The following is a 14801-nucleotide window of genomic DNA, read 5'->3' on the forward strand; positions in this document are numbered from 1 at the left end:
TTGTATCGTGAATTGGAAAGACTGCAAGGGGGAGGGGAGTTGCTTGCGCCCTAAAGGAGGAGTTATTCAGATTCATTGCAGTGGGCGGCGGCTGCAAAACGCACCATTCTTCTTGTTTTGGCTCTGCAAAGCAGCCTTTTCAAGGGTTGGCTTGGGTGACAAAATGTCTTGTGTAGGCGTGGGTTTGTCTCCCTCTCGCTCTCTCTCCCTAAGATGTGTCCGGCATAGGCCAGGGTGCCACTCGAGGCCCAAACCAATTCTGGTTATCGCTTCTCGGCCTTTTGGCTAAGATCAAGTGTAGTATCTGTTCTTATCAGTTTAATATCTGATACGTCCCCTATCTGGGGACCATATATTAAATGGATTTTTAGAACAGGGAGATGGAAAAAGAGCTTGCTCTGTCCACTCCACGCATTGACCTGGTATTGCAGTACCTCCAGGAACGGTGCACCCCTTCTTAACCCAGTTTCCAAAAGCAGAACTCAATTCACCTGATTCATATTAGCCCGATTTAATGAATTGGAAGAAAGCATACGTCTTCATATGCACCTCAATTTGGCCCATTCACTTTTCACACTTCCTCCTTTTGTTTTTTATCTTTCACACTTTTGACTTTCTTTATTCATCCAAATAGCAAACTCATCACCACTCAACCTGACCAACTCGGCTATGTCCCCGTGCTGCAGTTCTCTGTCTTATCTAGATCATTTGCAATTGAATGGAATAGATCCCTTTTGGACAAAGTGGATTCACCTGCTGCTGCAGTGACCACAGGTGTGATAACATCTAGAATTGGCATCTGGTGCGATCTCTCCGCTTCCACTCCAAAGAAAGTTACCTGTTTATTCCTATCATGCATTGGTTTTTGGGGTTTTCTTTGAGTAATGATGATCTCTTTAGTAGTCTGTTGGCGCCCTCTCCTGGAGGAATAGTTTGCTTGCTCTTGGACATTCTAAAAGAGAGGTCATGATAGACATTGAGCTTCTGAGCTCAATTGGGGACAGTCATGGGTGATGAATGTTTGCAACCTACTGCGAAGCCTCATACCGCAATATAAGGAACGTCAAATACTAAGAAAGGGCGGCCTATGAAAGAATTACTACTTTCAATAAGTACACTTAAACGGCTAATTGGGAATAGAAAAACTGTAAAAAGCCCTCTGAGAAAGCCCCCCTCTAACCTTTGATAGTAAGCTTTTCTGTAGTCTGCCTGTTGATGTATTTTCCGTTTGAACTGTGCACAACATGAAGAGACGGAACACTGGCGGCTTGTCACAATGCCCCCCGATGACATCACAATAGCGCTGCTGCCTAGAAAACAAGCTGCGCAGAAGAAGTTGTTCTTTGGGTGGGAGGGTGGGCTAGTGGAAGGAGGGGGCAATCTCTTTTTTTCCCGGGTGGTAGGGGGATGACAGGAGAAGGGAAGCGGGTGGTGAGAAAGGTACAGAGGGCAGGGTTTGGGGGCTGGGAAGGAAAGGGAAAAGATTAGGGTTTGGGGATGATGAAAGGGCTTTCTACGGGTAAGGATGGCAAAGGGTGGCAGTGACGGAAAGTCAGGCAACCTGTCCTGTCCGTCTTTTTGTATCGTGAATTGGAAAGACTGCAAGGGGGAGGGGAGTTGCTTGCGCCCTAAAGGAGGAGTTATTCAGATTCATTGCAGTGGGCGGCGGCTGCAAAACGCACCATTCTTCTTGTTTTGGCTCTGCAAAGCAGCCTTTTCAAGGGTTGGCTTGGGTGACAAAATGTCTTGTGTAGGCGTGGGTTTGTCTCCCTCTCGCTCTCTCTCCCTAAGATGTGTCCGGCATAGGCCAGGGTGCCACTCGAGGCCCAAACCAATTCTGGTTATCGCTTCTCGGCCTTTTGGCTAAGATCAAGTGTAGTATCTGTTCTTATCAGTTTAATATCTGATACGTCCCCTATCTGGGGACCATATATTAAATGGATTTTTAGAACAGGGAGATGGAAAAAGAGCTTGCTCTGTCCACTCCACGCATTGACCTGGTATTGCAGTACCTCCAGGAACGGTGCACCCCTTCTTAACCCAGTTTCCAAAAGCAGAACTCAATTCACCTGATTCATATTAGCCCGATTTAATGAATTGGAAGAAAGCATACGTCTTCATATGCACCTCAATTTGGCCCATTCACTTTTCACACTTCCTCCTTTTGTTTTTTATCTTTCACACTTTTGACTTTCTTTATTCATCCAAATAGCAAACTCATCACCACTCAACCTGACCAACTCGGCTATGTCCCCGTGCTGCAGTTCTCTGTCTTATCTAGATCATTTGCAATTGAATGGAATAGATCCCTTTTGGACAAAGTGGATTCACCTGCTGCTGCAGTGACCACAGGTGTGATAACATCTAGAATTGGCATCTGGTGCGATCTCTCCGCTTCCACTCCAAAGAAAGTTACCTGTTTATTCCTATCATGCATTGGTTTTTGGGGTTTTCTTTGAGTAATGATGATCTCTTTAGTAGTCTGTTGGCGCCCTCTCCTGGAGGAATAGTTTGCTTGCTCTTGGACATTCTAAAAGAGAGGTCATGATAGACATTGAGCTTCTGAGCTCAATTGGGGACAGTCATGGGTGATGAATGTTTGCAACCTACTGCGAAGCCTCATACCGCAATATAAGGAACGTCAAATACTAAGAAAGGGCGGCCTATGAAAGAATTACTACTTTCAATAAGTACACTTAAACGGCTAATTGGGAATAGAAAAACTGTAAAAAGCCCTCTGAGAAAGCCCCCCTCTAACCTTTGATAGTAAGCTTTTCTGTAGTCTCTGCCTGTTGATGTATTTTCCGTTTGAACTGTGCACAACATGAAGAGACGGAACACTGGCGGCTTGTCACAATGCCCCCCGATGACATCACAATAGCGCTGCTGCCTAGAAAACAAGCTGCGCAGAAGAAGTTGTTCTTTGGGTGGGAGGGTGGGCTAGTGGAAGGAGGGGGCAATCTCTTTTTTTCCCGGGTGGTAGGGGGATGACAGGAGAAGGGAAGCGGGTGGTGAGAAAGGTACAGAGGGCAGGGTTTGGGGGCTGGGAAGGAAAGGGAAAAGATTAGGGTTTGGGGATGATGAAAGGGCTTTCTACGGGTAAGGATGGCAAAGGGTGGCAGTGACGGAAAGTCAGGCAACCTGTCCTGTCCGTCTTTTTGTATCGTGAATTGGAAAGACTGCAAGGGGGAGGGGAGTTGCTTGCGCCCTAAAGGAGGAGTTATTCAGATTCATTGCAGTGGGCGGCGGCTGCAAAACGCACCATTCTTCTTGTTTTGGCTCTGCAAAGCAGCCTTTTCAAGGGTTGGCTTGGGTGACAAAATGTCTTGTGTAGGCGTGGGTTTGTCTCCCTCTCGCTCTCTCTCCCTAAGATGTGTCCGGCATAGGCCAGGGTGCCACTCGAGGCCCAAACCAATTCTGGTTATCGCTTCTCGGCCTTTTGGCTAAGATCAAGTGTAGTATCTGTTCTTATCAGTTTAATATCTGATACGTCCCCTATCTGGGGACCATATATTAAATGGATTTTTAGAACAGGGAGATGGAAAAAGAGCTTGCTCTGTCCACTCCACGCATTGACCTGGTATTGCAGTACCTCCAGGAACGGTGCACCCCTTCTTAACCCAGTTTCCAAAAGCAGAACTCAATTCACCTGATTCATATTAGCCCGATTTAATGAATTGGAAGAAAGCATACGTCTTCATATGCACCTCAATTTGGCCCATTCACTTTTCACACTTCCTCCTTTTGTTTTTTATCTTTCACACTTTTGACTTTCTTTATTCATCCAAATAGCAAACTCATCACCACTCAACCTGACCAACTCGGCTATGTCCCCGTGCTGCAGTTCTCTGTCTTATCTAGATCATTTGCAATTGAATGGAATAGATCCCTTTTGGACAAAGTGGATTCACCTGCTGCTGCAGTGACCACAGGTGTGATAACATCTAGAATTGGCATCTGGTGCGATCTCTCCGCTTCCACTCCAAAGAAAGTTACCTGTTTATTCCTATCATGCATTGGTTTTTGGGGTTTTCTTTGAGTAATGATGATCTCTTTAGTAGTCTGTTGGCGCCCTCTCCTGGAGGAATAGTTTGCTTGCTCTTGGACATTCTAAAAGAGAGGTCATGATAGACATTGAGCTTCTGAGCTCAATTGGGGACAGTCATGGGTGATGAATGTTTGCAACCTACTGCGAAGCCTCATACCGCAATATAAGGAACGTCAAATACTAAGAAAGGGCGGCCTATGAAAGAATTACTACTTTCAATAAGTACACTTAAACGGCTAATTGGGAATAGAAAAACTGTAAAAAGCCCTCTGAGAAAGCCCCCCTCTAACCTTTGATAGTAAGCTTTTCTGTAGTCTGCCTGTTGATGTATTTTCCGTTTGAACTGTGCACAACATGAAGAGACGGAACACTGGCGGCTTGTCACAATGCCCCCCGATGACATCACAATAGCGCTGCTGCCTAGAAAACAAGCTGCGCAGAAGAAGTTGTTCTTTGGGTGGGAGGGTGGGCTAGTGGAAGGAGGGGGCAATCTCTTTTTTTCCCGGGTGGTAGGGGGATGACAGGAGAAGGGAAGCGGGTGGTGAGAAAGGTACAGAGGGCAGGGTTTGGGGGCTGGGAAGGAAAGGGAAAAGATTAGGGTTTGGGGATGATGAAAGGGCTTTCTACGGGTAAGGATGGCAAAGGGTGGCAGTGACGGAAAGTCAGGCAACCTGTCCTGTCCGTCTTTTTGTATCGTGAATTGGAAAGACTGCAAGGGGGAGGGGAGTTGCTTGCGCCCTAAAGGAGGAGTTATTCAGATTCATTGCAGTGGGCGGCGGCTGCAAAACGCACCATTCTTCTTGTTTTGGCTCTGCAAAGCAGCCTTTTCAAGGGTTGGCTTGGGTGACAAAATGTCTTGTGTAGGCGTGGGTTTGTCTCCCTCTCGCTCTCTCTCCCTAAGATGTGTCCGGCATAGGCCAGGGTGCCACTCGAGGCCCAAACCAATTCTGGTTATCGCTTCTCGGCCTTTTGGCTAAGATCAAGTGTAGTATCTGTTCTTATCAGTTTAATATCTGATACGTCCCCTATCTGGGGACCATATATTAAATGGATTTTTAGAACAGGGAGATGGAAAAAGAGCTTGCTCTGTCCACTCCACGCATTGACCTGGTATTGCAGTACCTCCAGGAACGGTGCACCCCTTCTTAACCCAGTTTCCAAAAGCAGAACTCAATTCACCTGATTCATATTAGCCCGATTTAATGAATTGGAAGAAAGCATACGTCTTCATATGCACCTCAATTTGGCCCATTCACTTTTCACACTTCCTCCTTTTGTTTTTTATCTTTCACACTTTTGACTTTCTTTATTCATCCAAATAGCAAACTCATCACCACTCAACCTGACCAACTCGGCTATGTCCCCGTGCTGCAGTTCTCTGTCTTATCTAGATCATTTGCAATTGAATGGAATAGATCCCTTTTGGACAAAGTGGATTCACCTGCTGCTGCAGTGACCACAGGTGTGATAACATCTAGAATTGGCATCTGGTGCGATCTCTCCGCTTCCACTCCAAAGAAAGTTACCTGTTTATTCCTATCATGCATTGGTTTTTGGGGTTTTCTTTGAGTAATGATGATCTCTTTAGTAGTCTGTTGGCGCCCTCTCCTGGAGGAATAGTTTGCTTGCTCTTGGACATTCTAAAAGAGAGGTCATGATAGACATTGAGCTTCTGAGCTCAATTGGGGACAGTCATGGGTGATGAATGTTTGCAACCTACTGCGAAGCCTCATACCGCAATATAAGGAACGTCAAATACTAAGAAAGGGCGGCCTATGAAAGAATTACTACTTTCAATAAGTACACTTAAACGGCTAATTGGGAATAGAAAAACTGTAAAAAGCCCTCTGAGAAAGCCCCCCTCTAACCTTTGATAGTAAGCTTTTCTGTAGTCTGCCTGTTGATGTATTTTCCGTTTGAACTGTGCACAACATGAAGAGACGGAACACTGGCGGCTTGTCACAATGCCCCCCGATGACATCACAATAGCGCTGCTGCCTAGAAAACAAGCTGCGCAGAAGAAGTTGTTCTTTGGGTGGGAGGGTGGGCTAGTGGAAGGAGGGGGCAATCTCTTTTTTTCCCGGGTGGTAGGGGGATGACAGGAGAAGGGAAGCGGGTGGTGAGAAAGGTACAGAGGGCAGGGTTTGGGGGCTGGGAAGGAAAGGGAAAAGATTAGGGTTTGGGGATGATGAAAGGGCTTTCTACGGGTAAGGATGGCAAAGGGTGGCAGTGACGGAAAGTCAGGCAACCTGTCCTGTCCGTCTTTTTGTATCGTGAATTGGAAAGACTGCAAGGGGGAGGGGAGTTGCTTGCGCCCTAAAGGAGGAGTTATTCAGATTCATTGCAGTGGGCGGCGGCTGCAAAACGCACCATTCTTCTTGTTTTGGCTCTGCAAAGCAGCCTTTTCAAGGGTTGGCTTGGGTGACAAAATGTCTTGTGTAGGCGTGGGTTTGTCTCCCTCTCGCTCTCTCTCCCTAAGATGTGTCCGGCATAGGCCAGGGTGCCACTCGAGGCCCAAACCAATTCTGGTTATCGCTTCTCGGCCTTTTGGCTAAGATCAAGTGTAGTATCTGTTCTTATCAGTTTAATATCTGATACGTCCCCTATCTGGGGACCATATATTAAATGGATTTTTAGAACAGGGAGATGGAAAAAGAGCTTGCTCTGTCCACTCCACGCATTGACCTGGTATTGCAGTACCTCCAGGAACGGTGCACCCCTTCTTAACCCAGTTTCCAAAAGCAGAACTCAATTCACCTGATTCATATTAGCCCGATTTAATGAATTGGAAGAAAGCATACGTCTTCATATGCACCTCAATTTGGCCCATTCACTTTTCACACTTCCTCCTTTTGTTTTTTATCTTTCACACTTTTGACTTTCTTTATTCATCCAAATAGCAAACTCATCACCACTCAACCTGACCAACTCGGCTATGTCCCCGTGCTGCAGTTCTCTGTCTTATCTAGATCATTTGCAATTGAATGGAATAGATCCCTTTTGGACAAAGTGGATTCACCTGCTGCTGCAGTGACCACAGGTGTGATAACATCTAGAATTGGCATCTGGTGCGATCTCTCCGCTTCCACTCCAAAGAAAGTTACCTGTTTATTCCTATCATGCATTGGTTTTTGGGGTTTTCTTTGAGTAATGATGATCTCTTTAGTAGTCTGTTGGCGCCCTCTCCTGGAGGAATAGTTTGCTTGCTCTTGGACATTCTAAAAGAGAGGTCATGATAGACATTGAGCTTCTGAGCTCAATTGGGGACAGTCATGGGTGATGAATGTTTGCAACCTACTGCGAAGCCTCATACCGCAATATAAGGAACGTCAAATACTAAGAAAGGGCGGCCTATGAAAGAATTACTACTTTCAATAAGTACACTTAAACGGCTAATTGGGAATAGAAAAACTGTAAAAAGCCCTCTGAGAAAGCCCCCCTCTAACCTTTGATAGTAAGCTTTTCTGTAGTCTGCCTGTTGATGTATTTTCCGTTTGAACTGTGCACAACATGAAGAGACGGAACACTGGCGGCTTGTCACAATGCCCCCCGATGACATCACAATAGCGCTGCTGCCTAGAAAACAAGCTGCGCAGAAGAAGTTGTTCTTTGGGTGGGAGGGTGGGCTAGTGGAAGGAGGGGGCAATCTCTTTTTTTCCCGGGTGGTAGGGGGATGACAGGAGAAGGGAAGCGGGTGGTGAGAAAGGTACAGAGGGCAGGGTTTGGGGGCTGGGAAGGAAAGGGAAAAGATTAGGGTTTGGGGATGATGAAAGGGCTTTCTACGGGTAAGGATGGCAAAGGGTGGCAGTGACGGAAAGTCAGGCAACCTGTCCTGTCCGTCTTTTTGTATCGTGAATTGGAAAGACTGCAAGGGGGAGGGGAGTTGCTTGCGCCCTAAAGGAGGAGTTATTCAGATTCATTGCAGTGGGCGGCGGCTGCAAAACGCACCATTCTTCTTGTTTTGGCTCTGCAAAGCAGCCTTTTCAAGGGTTGGCTTGGGTGACAAAATGTCTTGTGTAGGCGTGGGTTTGTCTCCCTCTCGCTCTCTCTCCCTAAGATGTGTCCGGCATAGGCCAGGGTGCCACTCGAGGCCCAAACCAATTCTGGTTATCGCTTCTCGGCCTTTTGGCTAAGATCAAGTGTAGTATCTGTTCTTATCAGTTTAATATCTGATACGTCCCCTATCTGGGGACCATATATTAAATGGATTTTTAGAACAGGGAGATGGAAAAAGAGCTTGCTCTGTCCACTCCACGCATTGACCTGGTATTGCAGTACCTCCAGGAACGGTGCACCCCTTCTTAACCCAGTTTCCAAAAGCAGAACTCAATTCACCTGATTCATATTAGCCCGATTTAATGAATTGGAAGAAAGCATACGTCTTCATATGCACCTCAATTTGGCCCATTCACTTTTCACACTTCCTCCTTTTGTTTTTTATCTTTCACACTTTTGACTTTCTTTATTCATCCAAATAGCAAACTCATCACCACTCAACCTGACCAACTCGGCTATGTCCCCGTGCTGCAGTTCTCTGTCTTATCTAGATCATTTGCAATTGAATGGAATAGATCCCTTTTGGACAAAGTGGATTCACCTGCTGCTGCAGTGACCACAGGTGTGATAACATCTAGAATTGGCATCTGGTGCGATCTCTCCGCTTCCACTCCAAAGAAAGTTACCTGTTTATTCCTATCATGCATTGGTTTTTGGGGTTTTCTTTGAGTAATGATGATCTCTTTAGTAGTCTGTTGGCGCCCTCTCCTGGAGGAATAGTTTGCTTGCTCTTGGACATTCTAAAAGAGAGGTCATGATAGACATTGAGCTTCTGAGCTCAATTGGGGACAGTCATGGGTGATGAATGTTTGCAACCTACTGCGAAGCCTCATACCGCAATATAAGGAACGTCAAATACTAAGAAAGGGCGGCCTATGAAAGAATTACTACTTTCAATAAGTACACTTAAACGGCTAATTGGGAATAGAAAAACTGTAAAAAGCCCTCTGAGAAAGCCCCCCTCTAACCTTTGATAGTAAGCTTTTCTGTAGTCTGCCTGTTGATGTATTTTCCGTTTGAACTGTGCACAACATGAAGAGACGGAACACTGGCGGCTTGTCACAATGCCCCCCGATGACATCACAATAGCGCTGCTGCCTAGAAAACAAGCTGCGCAGAAGAAGTTGTTCTTTGGGTGGGAGGGTGGGCTAGTGGAAGGAGGGGGCAATCTCTTTTTTTCCCGGGTGGTAGGGGGATGACAGGAGAAGGGAAGCGGGTGGTGAGAAAGGTACAGAGGGCAGGGTTTGGGGGCTGGGAAGGAAAGGGAAAAGATTAGGGTTTGGGGATGATGAAAGGGCTTTCTACGGGTAAGGATGGCAAAGGGTGGCAGTGACGGAAAGTCAGGCAACCTGTCCTGTCCGTCTTTTTGTATCGTGAATTGGAAAGACTGCAAGGGGGAGGGGAGTTGCTTGCGCCCTAAAGGAGGAGTTATTCAGATTCATTGCAGTGGGCGGCGGCTGCAAAACGCACCATTCTTCTTGTTTTGGCTCTGCAAAGCAGCCTTTTCAAGGGTTGGCTTGGGTGACAAAATGTCTTGTGTAGGCGTGGGTTTGTCTCCCTCTCGCTCTCTCTCCCTAAGATGTGTCCGGCATAGGCCAGGGTGCCACTCGAGGCCCAAACCAATTCTGGTTATCGCTTCTCGGCCTTTTGGCTAAGATCAAGTGTAGTATCTGTTCTTATCAGTTTAATATCTGATACGTCCCCTATCTGGGGACCATATATTAAATGGATTTTTAGAACAGGGAGATGGAAAAAGAGCTTGCTCTGTCCACTCCACGCATTGACCTGGTATTGCAGTACCTCCAGGAACGGTGCACCCCTTCTTAACCCAGTTTCCAAAAGCAGAACTCAATTCACCTGATTCATATTAGCCCGATTTAATGAATTGGAAGAAAGCATACGTCTTCATATGCACCTCAATTTGGCCCATTCACTTTTCACACTTCCTCCTTTTGTTTTTTATCTTTCACACTTTTGACTTTCTTTATTCATCCAAATAGCAAACTCATCACCACTCAACCTGACCAACTCGGCTATGTCCCCGTGCTGCAGTTCTCTGTCTTATCTAGATCATTTGCAATTGAATGGAATAGATCCCTTTTGGACAAAGTGGATTCACCTGCTGCTGCAGTGACCACAGGTGTGATAACATCTAGAATTGGCATCTGGTGCGATCTCTCCGCTTCCACTCCAAAGAAAGTTACCTGTTTATTCCTATCATGCATTGGTTTTTGGGGTTTTCTTTGAGTAATGATGATCTCTTTAGTAGTCTGTTGGCGCCCTCTCCTGGAGGAATAGTTTGCTTGCTCTTGGACATTCTAAAAGAGAGGTCATGATAGACATTGAGCTTCTGAGCTCAATTGGGGACAGTCATGGGTGATGAATGTTTGCAACCTACTGCGAAGCCTCATACCGCAATATAAGGAACGTCAAATACTAAGAAAGGGCGGCCTATGAAAGAATTACTACTTTCAATAAGTACACTTAAACGGCTAATTGGGAATAGAAAAACTGTAAAAAGCCCTCTGAGAAAGCCCCCCTCTAACCTTTGATAGTAAGCTTTTCTGTAGTCTGCCTGTTGATGTATTTTCCGTTTGAACTGTGCACAACATGAAGAGACGGAACACTGGCGGCTTGTCACAATGCCCCCCGATGACATCACAATAGCGCTGCTGCCTAGAAAACAAGCTGCGCAGAAGAAGTTGTTCTTTGGGTGGGAGGGTGGGCTAGTGGAAGGAGGGGGCAATCTCTTTTTTTCCCGGGTGGTAGGGGGATGACAGGAGAAGGGAAGCGGGTGGTGAGAAAGGTACAGAGGGCAGGGTTTGGGGGCTGGGAAGGAAAGGGAAAAGATTAGGGTTTGGGGATGATGAAAGGGCTTTCTACGGGTAAGGATGGCAAAGGGTGGCAGTGACGGAAAGTCAGGCAACCTGTCCTGTCCGTCTTTTTGTATCGTGAATTGGAAAGACTGCAAGGGGGAGGGGAGTTGCTTGCGCCCTAAAGGAGGAGTTATTCAGATTCATTGCAGTGGGCGGCGGCTGCAAAACGCACCATTCTTCTTGTTTTGGCTCTGCAAAGCAGCCTTTTCAAGGGTTGGCTTGGGTGACAAAATGTCTTGTGTAGGCGTGGGTTTGTCTCCCTCTCGCTCTCTCTCCCTAAGATGTGTCCGGCATAGGCCAGGGTGCCACTCGAGGCCCAAACCAATTCTGGTTATCGCTTCTCGGCCTTTTGGCTAAGATCAAGTGTAGTATCTGTTCTTATCAGTTTAATATCTGATACGTCCCCTATCTGGGGACCATATATTAAATGGATTTTTAGAACAGGGAGATGGAAAAAGAGCTTGCTCTGTCCACTCCACGCATTGACCTGGTATTGCAGTACCTCCAGGAACGGTGCACCCCTTCTTAACCCAGTTTCCAAAAGCAGAACTCAATTCACCTGATTCATATTAGCCCGATTTAATGAATTGGAAGAAAGCATACGTCTTCATATGCACCTCAATTTGGCCCATTCACTTTTCACACTTCCTCCTTTTGTTTTTTATCTTTCACACTTTTGACTTTCTTTATTCATCCAAATAGCAAACTCATCACCACTCAACCTGACCAACTCGGCTATGTCCCCGTGCTGCAGTTCTCTGTCTTATCTAGATCATTTGCAATTGAATGGAATAGATCCCTTTTGGACAAAGTGGATTCACCTGCTGCTGCAGTGACCACAGGTGTGATAACATCTAGAATTGGCATCTGGTGCGATCTCTCCGCTTCCACTCCAAAGAAAGTTACCTGTTTATTCCTATCATGCATTGGTTTTTGGGGTTTTCTTTGAGTAATGATGATCTCTTTAGTAGTCTGTTGGCGCCCTCTCCTGGAGGAATAGTTTGCTTGCTCTTGGACATTCTAAAAGAGAGGTCATGATAGACATTGAGCTTCTGAGCTCAATTGGGGACAGTCATGGGTGATGAATGTTTGCAACCTACTGCGAAGCCTCATACCGCAATATAAGGAACGTCAAATACTAAGAAAGGGCGGCCTATGAAAGAATTACTACTTTCAATAAGTACACTTAAACGGCTAATTGGGAATAGAAAAACTGTAAAAAGCCCTCTGAGAAAGCCCCCCTCTAACCTTTGATAGTAAGCTTTTCTGTAGTCTGCCTGTTGATGTATTTTCCGTTTGAACTGTGCACAACATGAAGAGACGGAACACTGGCGGCTTGTCACAATGCCCCCCGATGACATCACAATAGCGCTGCTGCCTAGAAAACAAGCTGCGCAGAAGAAGTTGTTCTTTGGGTGGGAGGGTGGGCTAGTGGAAGGAGGGGGCAATCTCTTTTTTTCCCGGGTGGTAGGGGGATGACAGGAGAAGGGAAGCGGGTGGTGAGAAAGGTACAGAGGGCAGGGTTTGGGGGCTGGGAAGGAAAGGGAAAAGATTAGGGTTTGGGGATGATGAAAGGGCTTTCTACGGGTAAGGATGGCAAAGGGTGGCAGTGACGGAAAGTCAGGCAACCTGTCCTGTCCGTCTTTTTGTATCGTGAATTGGAAAGACTGCAAGGGGGAGGGGAGTTGCTTGCGCCCTAAAGGAGGAGTTATTCAGATTCATTGCAGTGGGCGGCGGCTGCAAAACGCACCATTCTTCTTGTTTTGGCTCTGCAAAGCAGCCTTTTCAAGGGTTGGCTTGGGTGACAAAATGTCTTGTGTAGGCGTGGGTTTGTCTCCCTCTCGCTCTCTCTCCCTAAGATGTGTCCGGCATAGGCCAGGGTGCCACTCGAGGCCCAAACCAATTCTGGTTATCGCTTCTCGGCCTTTTGGCTAAGATCAAGTGTAGTATCTGTTCTTATCAGTTTAATATCTGATACGTCCCCTATCTGGGGACCATATATTAAATGGATTTTTAGAACAGGGAGATGGAAAAAGAGCTTGCTCTGTCCACTCCACGCATTGACCTGGTATTGCAGTACCTCCAGGAACGGTGCACCCCTTCTTAACCCAGTTTCCAAAAGCAGAACTCAATTCACCTGATTCATATTAGCCCGATTTAATGAATTGGAAGAAAGCATACGTCTTCATATGCACCTCAATTTGGCCCATTCACTTTTCACACTTCCTCCTTTTGTTTTTTATCTTTCACACTTTTGACTTTCTTTATTCATCCAAATAGCAAACTCATCACCACTCAACCTGACCAACTCGGCTATGTCCCCGTGCTGCAGTTCTCTGTCTTATCTAGATCATTTGCAATTGAATGGAATAGATCCCTTTTGGACAAAGTGGATTCACCTGCTGCTGCAGTGACCACAGGTGTGATAACATCTAGAATTGGCATCTGGTGCGATCTCTCCGCTTCCACTCCAAAGAAAGTTACCTGTTTATTCCTATCATGCATTGGTTTTTGGGGTTTTCTTTGAGTAATGATGATCTCTTTAGTAGTCTGTTGGCGCCCTCTCCTGGAGGAATAGTTTGCTTGCTCTTGGACATTCTAAAAGAGAGGTCATGATAGACATTGAGCTTCTGAGCTCAATTGGGGACAGTCATGGGTGATGAATGTTTGCAACCTACTGCGAAGCCTCATACCGCAATATAAGGAACGTCAAATACTAAGAAAGGGCGGCCTATGAAAGAATTACTACTTTCAATAAGTACACTTAAACGGCTAATTGGGAATAGAAAAACTGTAAAAAGCCCTCTGAGAAAGCCCCCCTCTAACCTTTGATAGTAAGCTTTTCTGTAGTCTGCCTGTTGATGTATTTTCCGTTTGAACTGTGCACAACATGAAGAGACGGAACACTGGCGGCTTGTCACAATGCCCCCCGATGACATCACAATAGCGCTGCTGCCTAGAAAACAAGCTGCGCAGAAGAAGTTGTTCTTTGGGTGGGAGGGTGGGCTAGTGGAAGGAGGGGGCAATCTCTTTTTTTCCCGGGTGGTAGGGGGATGACAGGAGAAGGGAAGCGGGTGGTGAGAAAGGTACAGAGGGCAGGGTTTGGGGGCTGGGAAGGAAAGGGAAAAGATTAGGGTTTGGGGATGATGAAAGGGCTTTCTACGGGTAAGGATGGCAAAGGGTGGCAGTGACGGAAAGTCAGGCAACCTGTCCTGTCCGTCTTTTTGTATCGTGAATTGGAAAGACTGCAAGGGGGAGGGGAGTTGCTTGCGCCCTAAAGGAGGAGTTATTCAGATTCATTGCAGTGGGCGGCGGCTGCAAAACGCACCATTCTTCTTGTTTTGGCTCTGCAAAGCAGCCTTTTCAAGGGTTGGCTTGGGTGACAAAATGTCTTGTGTAGGCGTGGGTTTGTCTCCCTCTCGCTCTCTCTCCCTAAGATGTGTCCGGCATAGGCCAGGGTGCCACTCGAGGCCCAAACCAATTCTGGTTATCGCTTCTCGGCCTTTTGGCTAAGATCAAGTGTAGTATCTGTTCTTATCAGTTTAATATCTGATACGTCCCCTATCTGGGGACCATATATTAAATGGATTTTTAGAACAGGGAGATGGAAAAAGAGCTTGCTCTGTCCACTCCACGCATTGACCTGGTATTGCAGTACCTCCAGGAACGGTGCACCCCTTCTTAACCCAGTTTCCAAAAGCAGAACTCAATTCACCTGATTCATATTAGCCCGATTTAATGAATTGGAAGAAAGCATACGTCTTCATATGCACCTCAATTTGGCCCATTCACTTTTCACACTTCCTCCTTTTGTTTTTTAT

At 46.3% G+C, this 14801-nt stretch overlaps 10 non-coding genes across 10 annotated transcripts; all 10 read left to right on the forward strand.

Moving 5' to 3' along the window:
- The first annotated feature begins 265 nt into the window (after positions 1-265).
- LOC142285380 (U2 spliceosomal RNA) lies at positions 266-456 on the forward strand. Its single transcript, XR_012746776.1, has one exon. It is a non-coding gene; the product is annotated as a U2 spliceosomal RNA (small nuclear RNA).
- A 1387-nt stretch (positions 457-1843) lies between these two features.
- Positions 1844-2034, forward strand: LOC142285381 (U2 spliceosomal RNA). The gene has a single exon (XR_012746777.1). It is a non-coding gene; the product is annotated as a U2 spliceosomal RNA (small nuclear RNA).
- Positions 2035-3423: 1389 nt separating this feature from the next.
- Positions 3424-3614, forward strand: LOC142285383 (U2 spliceosomal RNA). The gene has a single exon (XR_012746779.1). It is a non-coding gene; the product is annotated as a U2 spliceosomal RNA (small nuclear RNA).
- Positions 3615-5001: 1387 nt separating this feature from the next.
- On the forward strand, positions 5002-5192 carry LOC142285384 (U2 spliceosomal RNA). Its single transcript, XR_012746780.1, has one exon. It is a non-coding gene; the product is annotated as a U2 spliceosomal RNA (small nuclear RNA).
- Positions 5193-6579: 1387 nt separating this feature from the next.
- Positions 6580-6770, forward strand: LOC142285385 (U2 spliceosomal RNA). Its single transcript, XR_012746781.1, has one exon. It is a non-coding gene; the product is annotated as a U2 spliceosomal RNA (small nuclear RNA).
- Positions 6771-8157: 1387 nt separating this feature from the next.
- LOC142285386 (U2 spliceosomal RNA) lies at positions 8158-8348 on the forward strand. Its single transcript, XR_012746782.1, has one exon. It is a non-coding gene; the product is annotated as a U2 spliceosomal RNA (small nuclear RNA).
- A 1387-nt stretch (positions 8349-9735) lies between these two features.
- LOC142285387 (U2 spliceosomal RNA) lies at positions 9736-9926 on the forward strand. The gene has a single exon (XR_012746783.1). It is a non-coding gene; the product is annotated as a U2 spliceosomal RNA (small nuclear RNA).
- A 1387-nt stretch (positions 9927-11313) lies between these two features.
- LOC142285388 (U2 spliceosomal RNA) lies at positions 11314-11504 on the forward strand. Its single transcript, XR_012746784.1, has one exon. It is a non-coding gene; the product is annotated as a U2 spliceosomal RNA (small nuclear RNA).
- A 1387-nt stretch (positions 11505-12891) lies between these two features.
- Positions 12892-13082, forward strand: LOC142285389 (U2 spliceosomal RNA). Its single transcript, XR_012746785.1, has one exon. It is a non-coding gene; the product is annotated as a U2 spliceosomal RNA (small nuclear RNA).
- Positions 13083-14469: 1387 nt separating this feature from the next.
- Positions 14470-14660, forward strand: LOC142285390 (U2 spliceosomal RNA). The gene has a single exon (XR_012746786.1). It is a non-coding gene; the product is annotated as a U2 spliceosomal RNA (small nuclear RNA).
- The last annotated feature ends 141 nt before the right edge of the window (positions 14661-14801 follow it).

Source organism: Anomaloglossus baeobatrachus, unplaced genomic scaffold (genome assembly GCF_048569485.1).
Source record: "Anomaloglossus baeobatrachus isolate aAnoBae1 unplaced genomic scaffold, aAnoBae1.hap1 Scaffold_599, whole genome shotgun sequence".
Classification (NCBI taxonomy): domain Eukaryota; kingdom Metazoa; phylum Chordata; class Amphibia; order Anura; family Aromobatidae; genus Anomaloglossus; species Anomaloglossus baeobatrachus.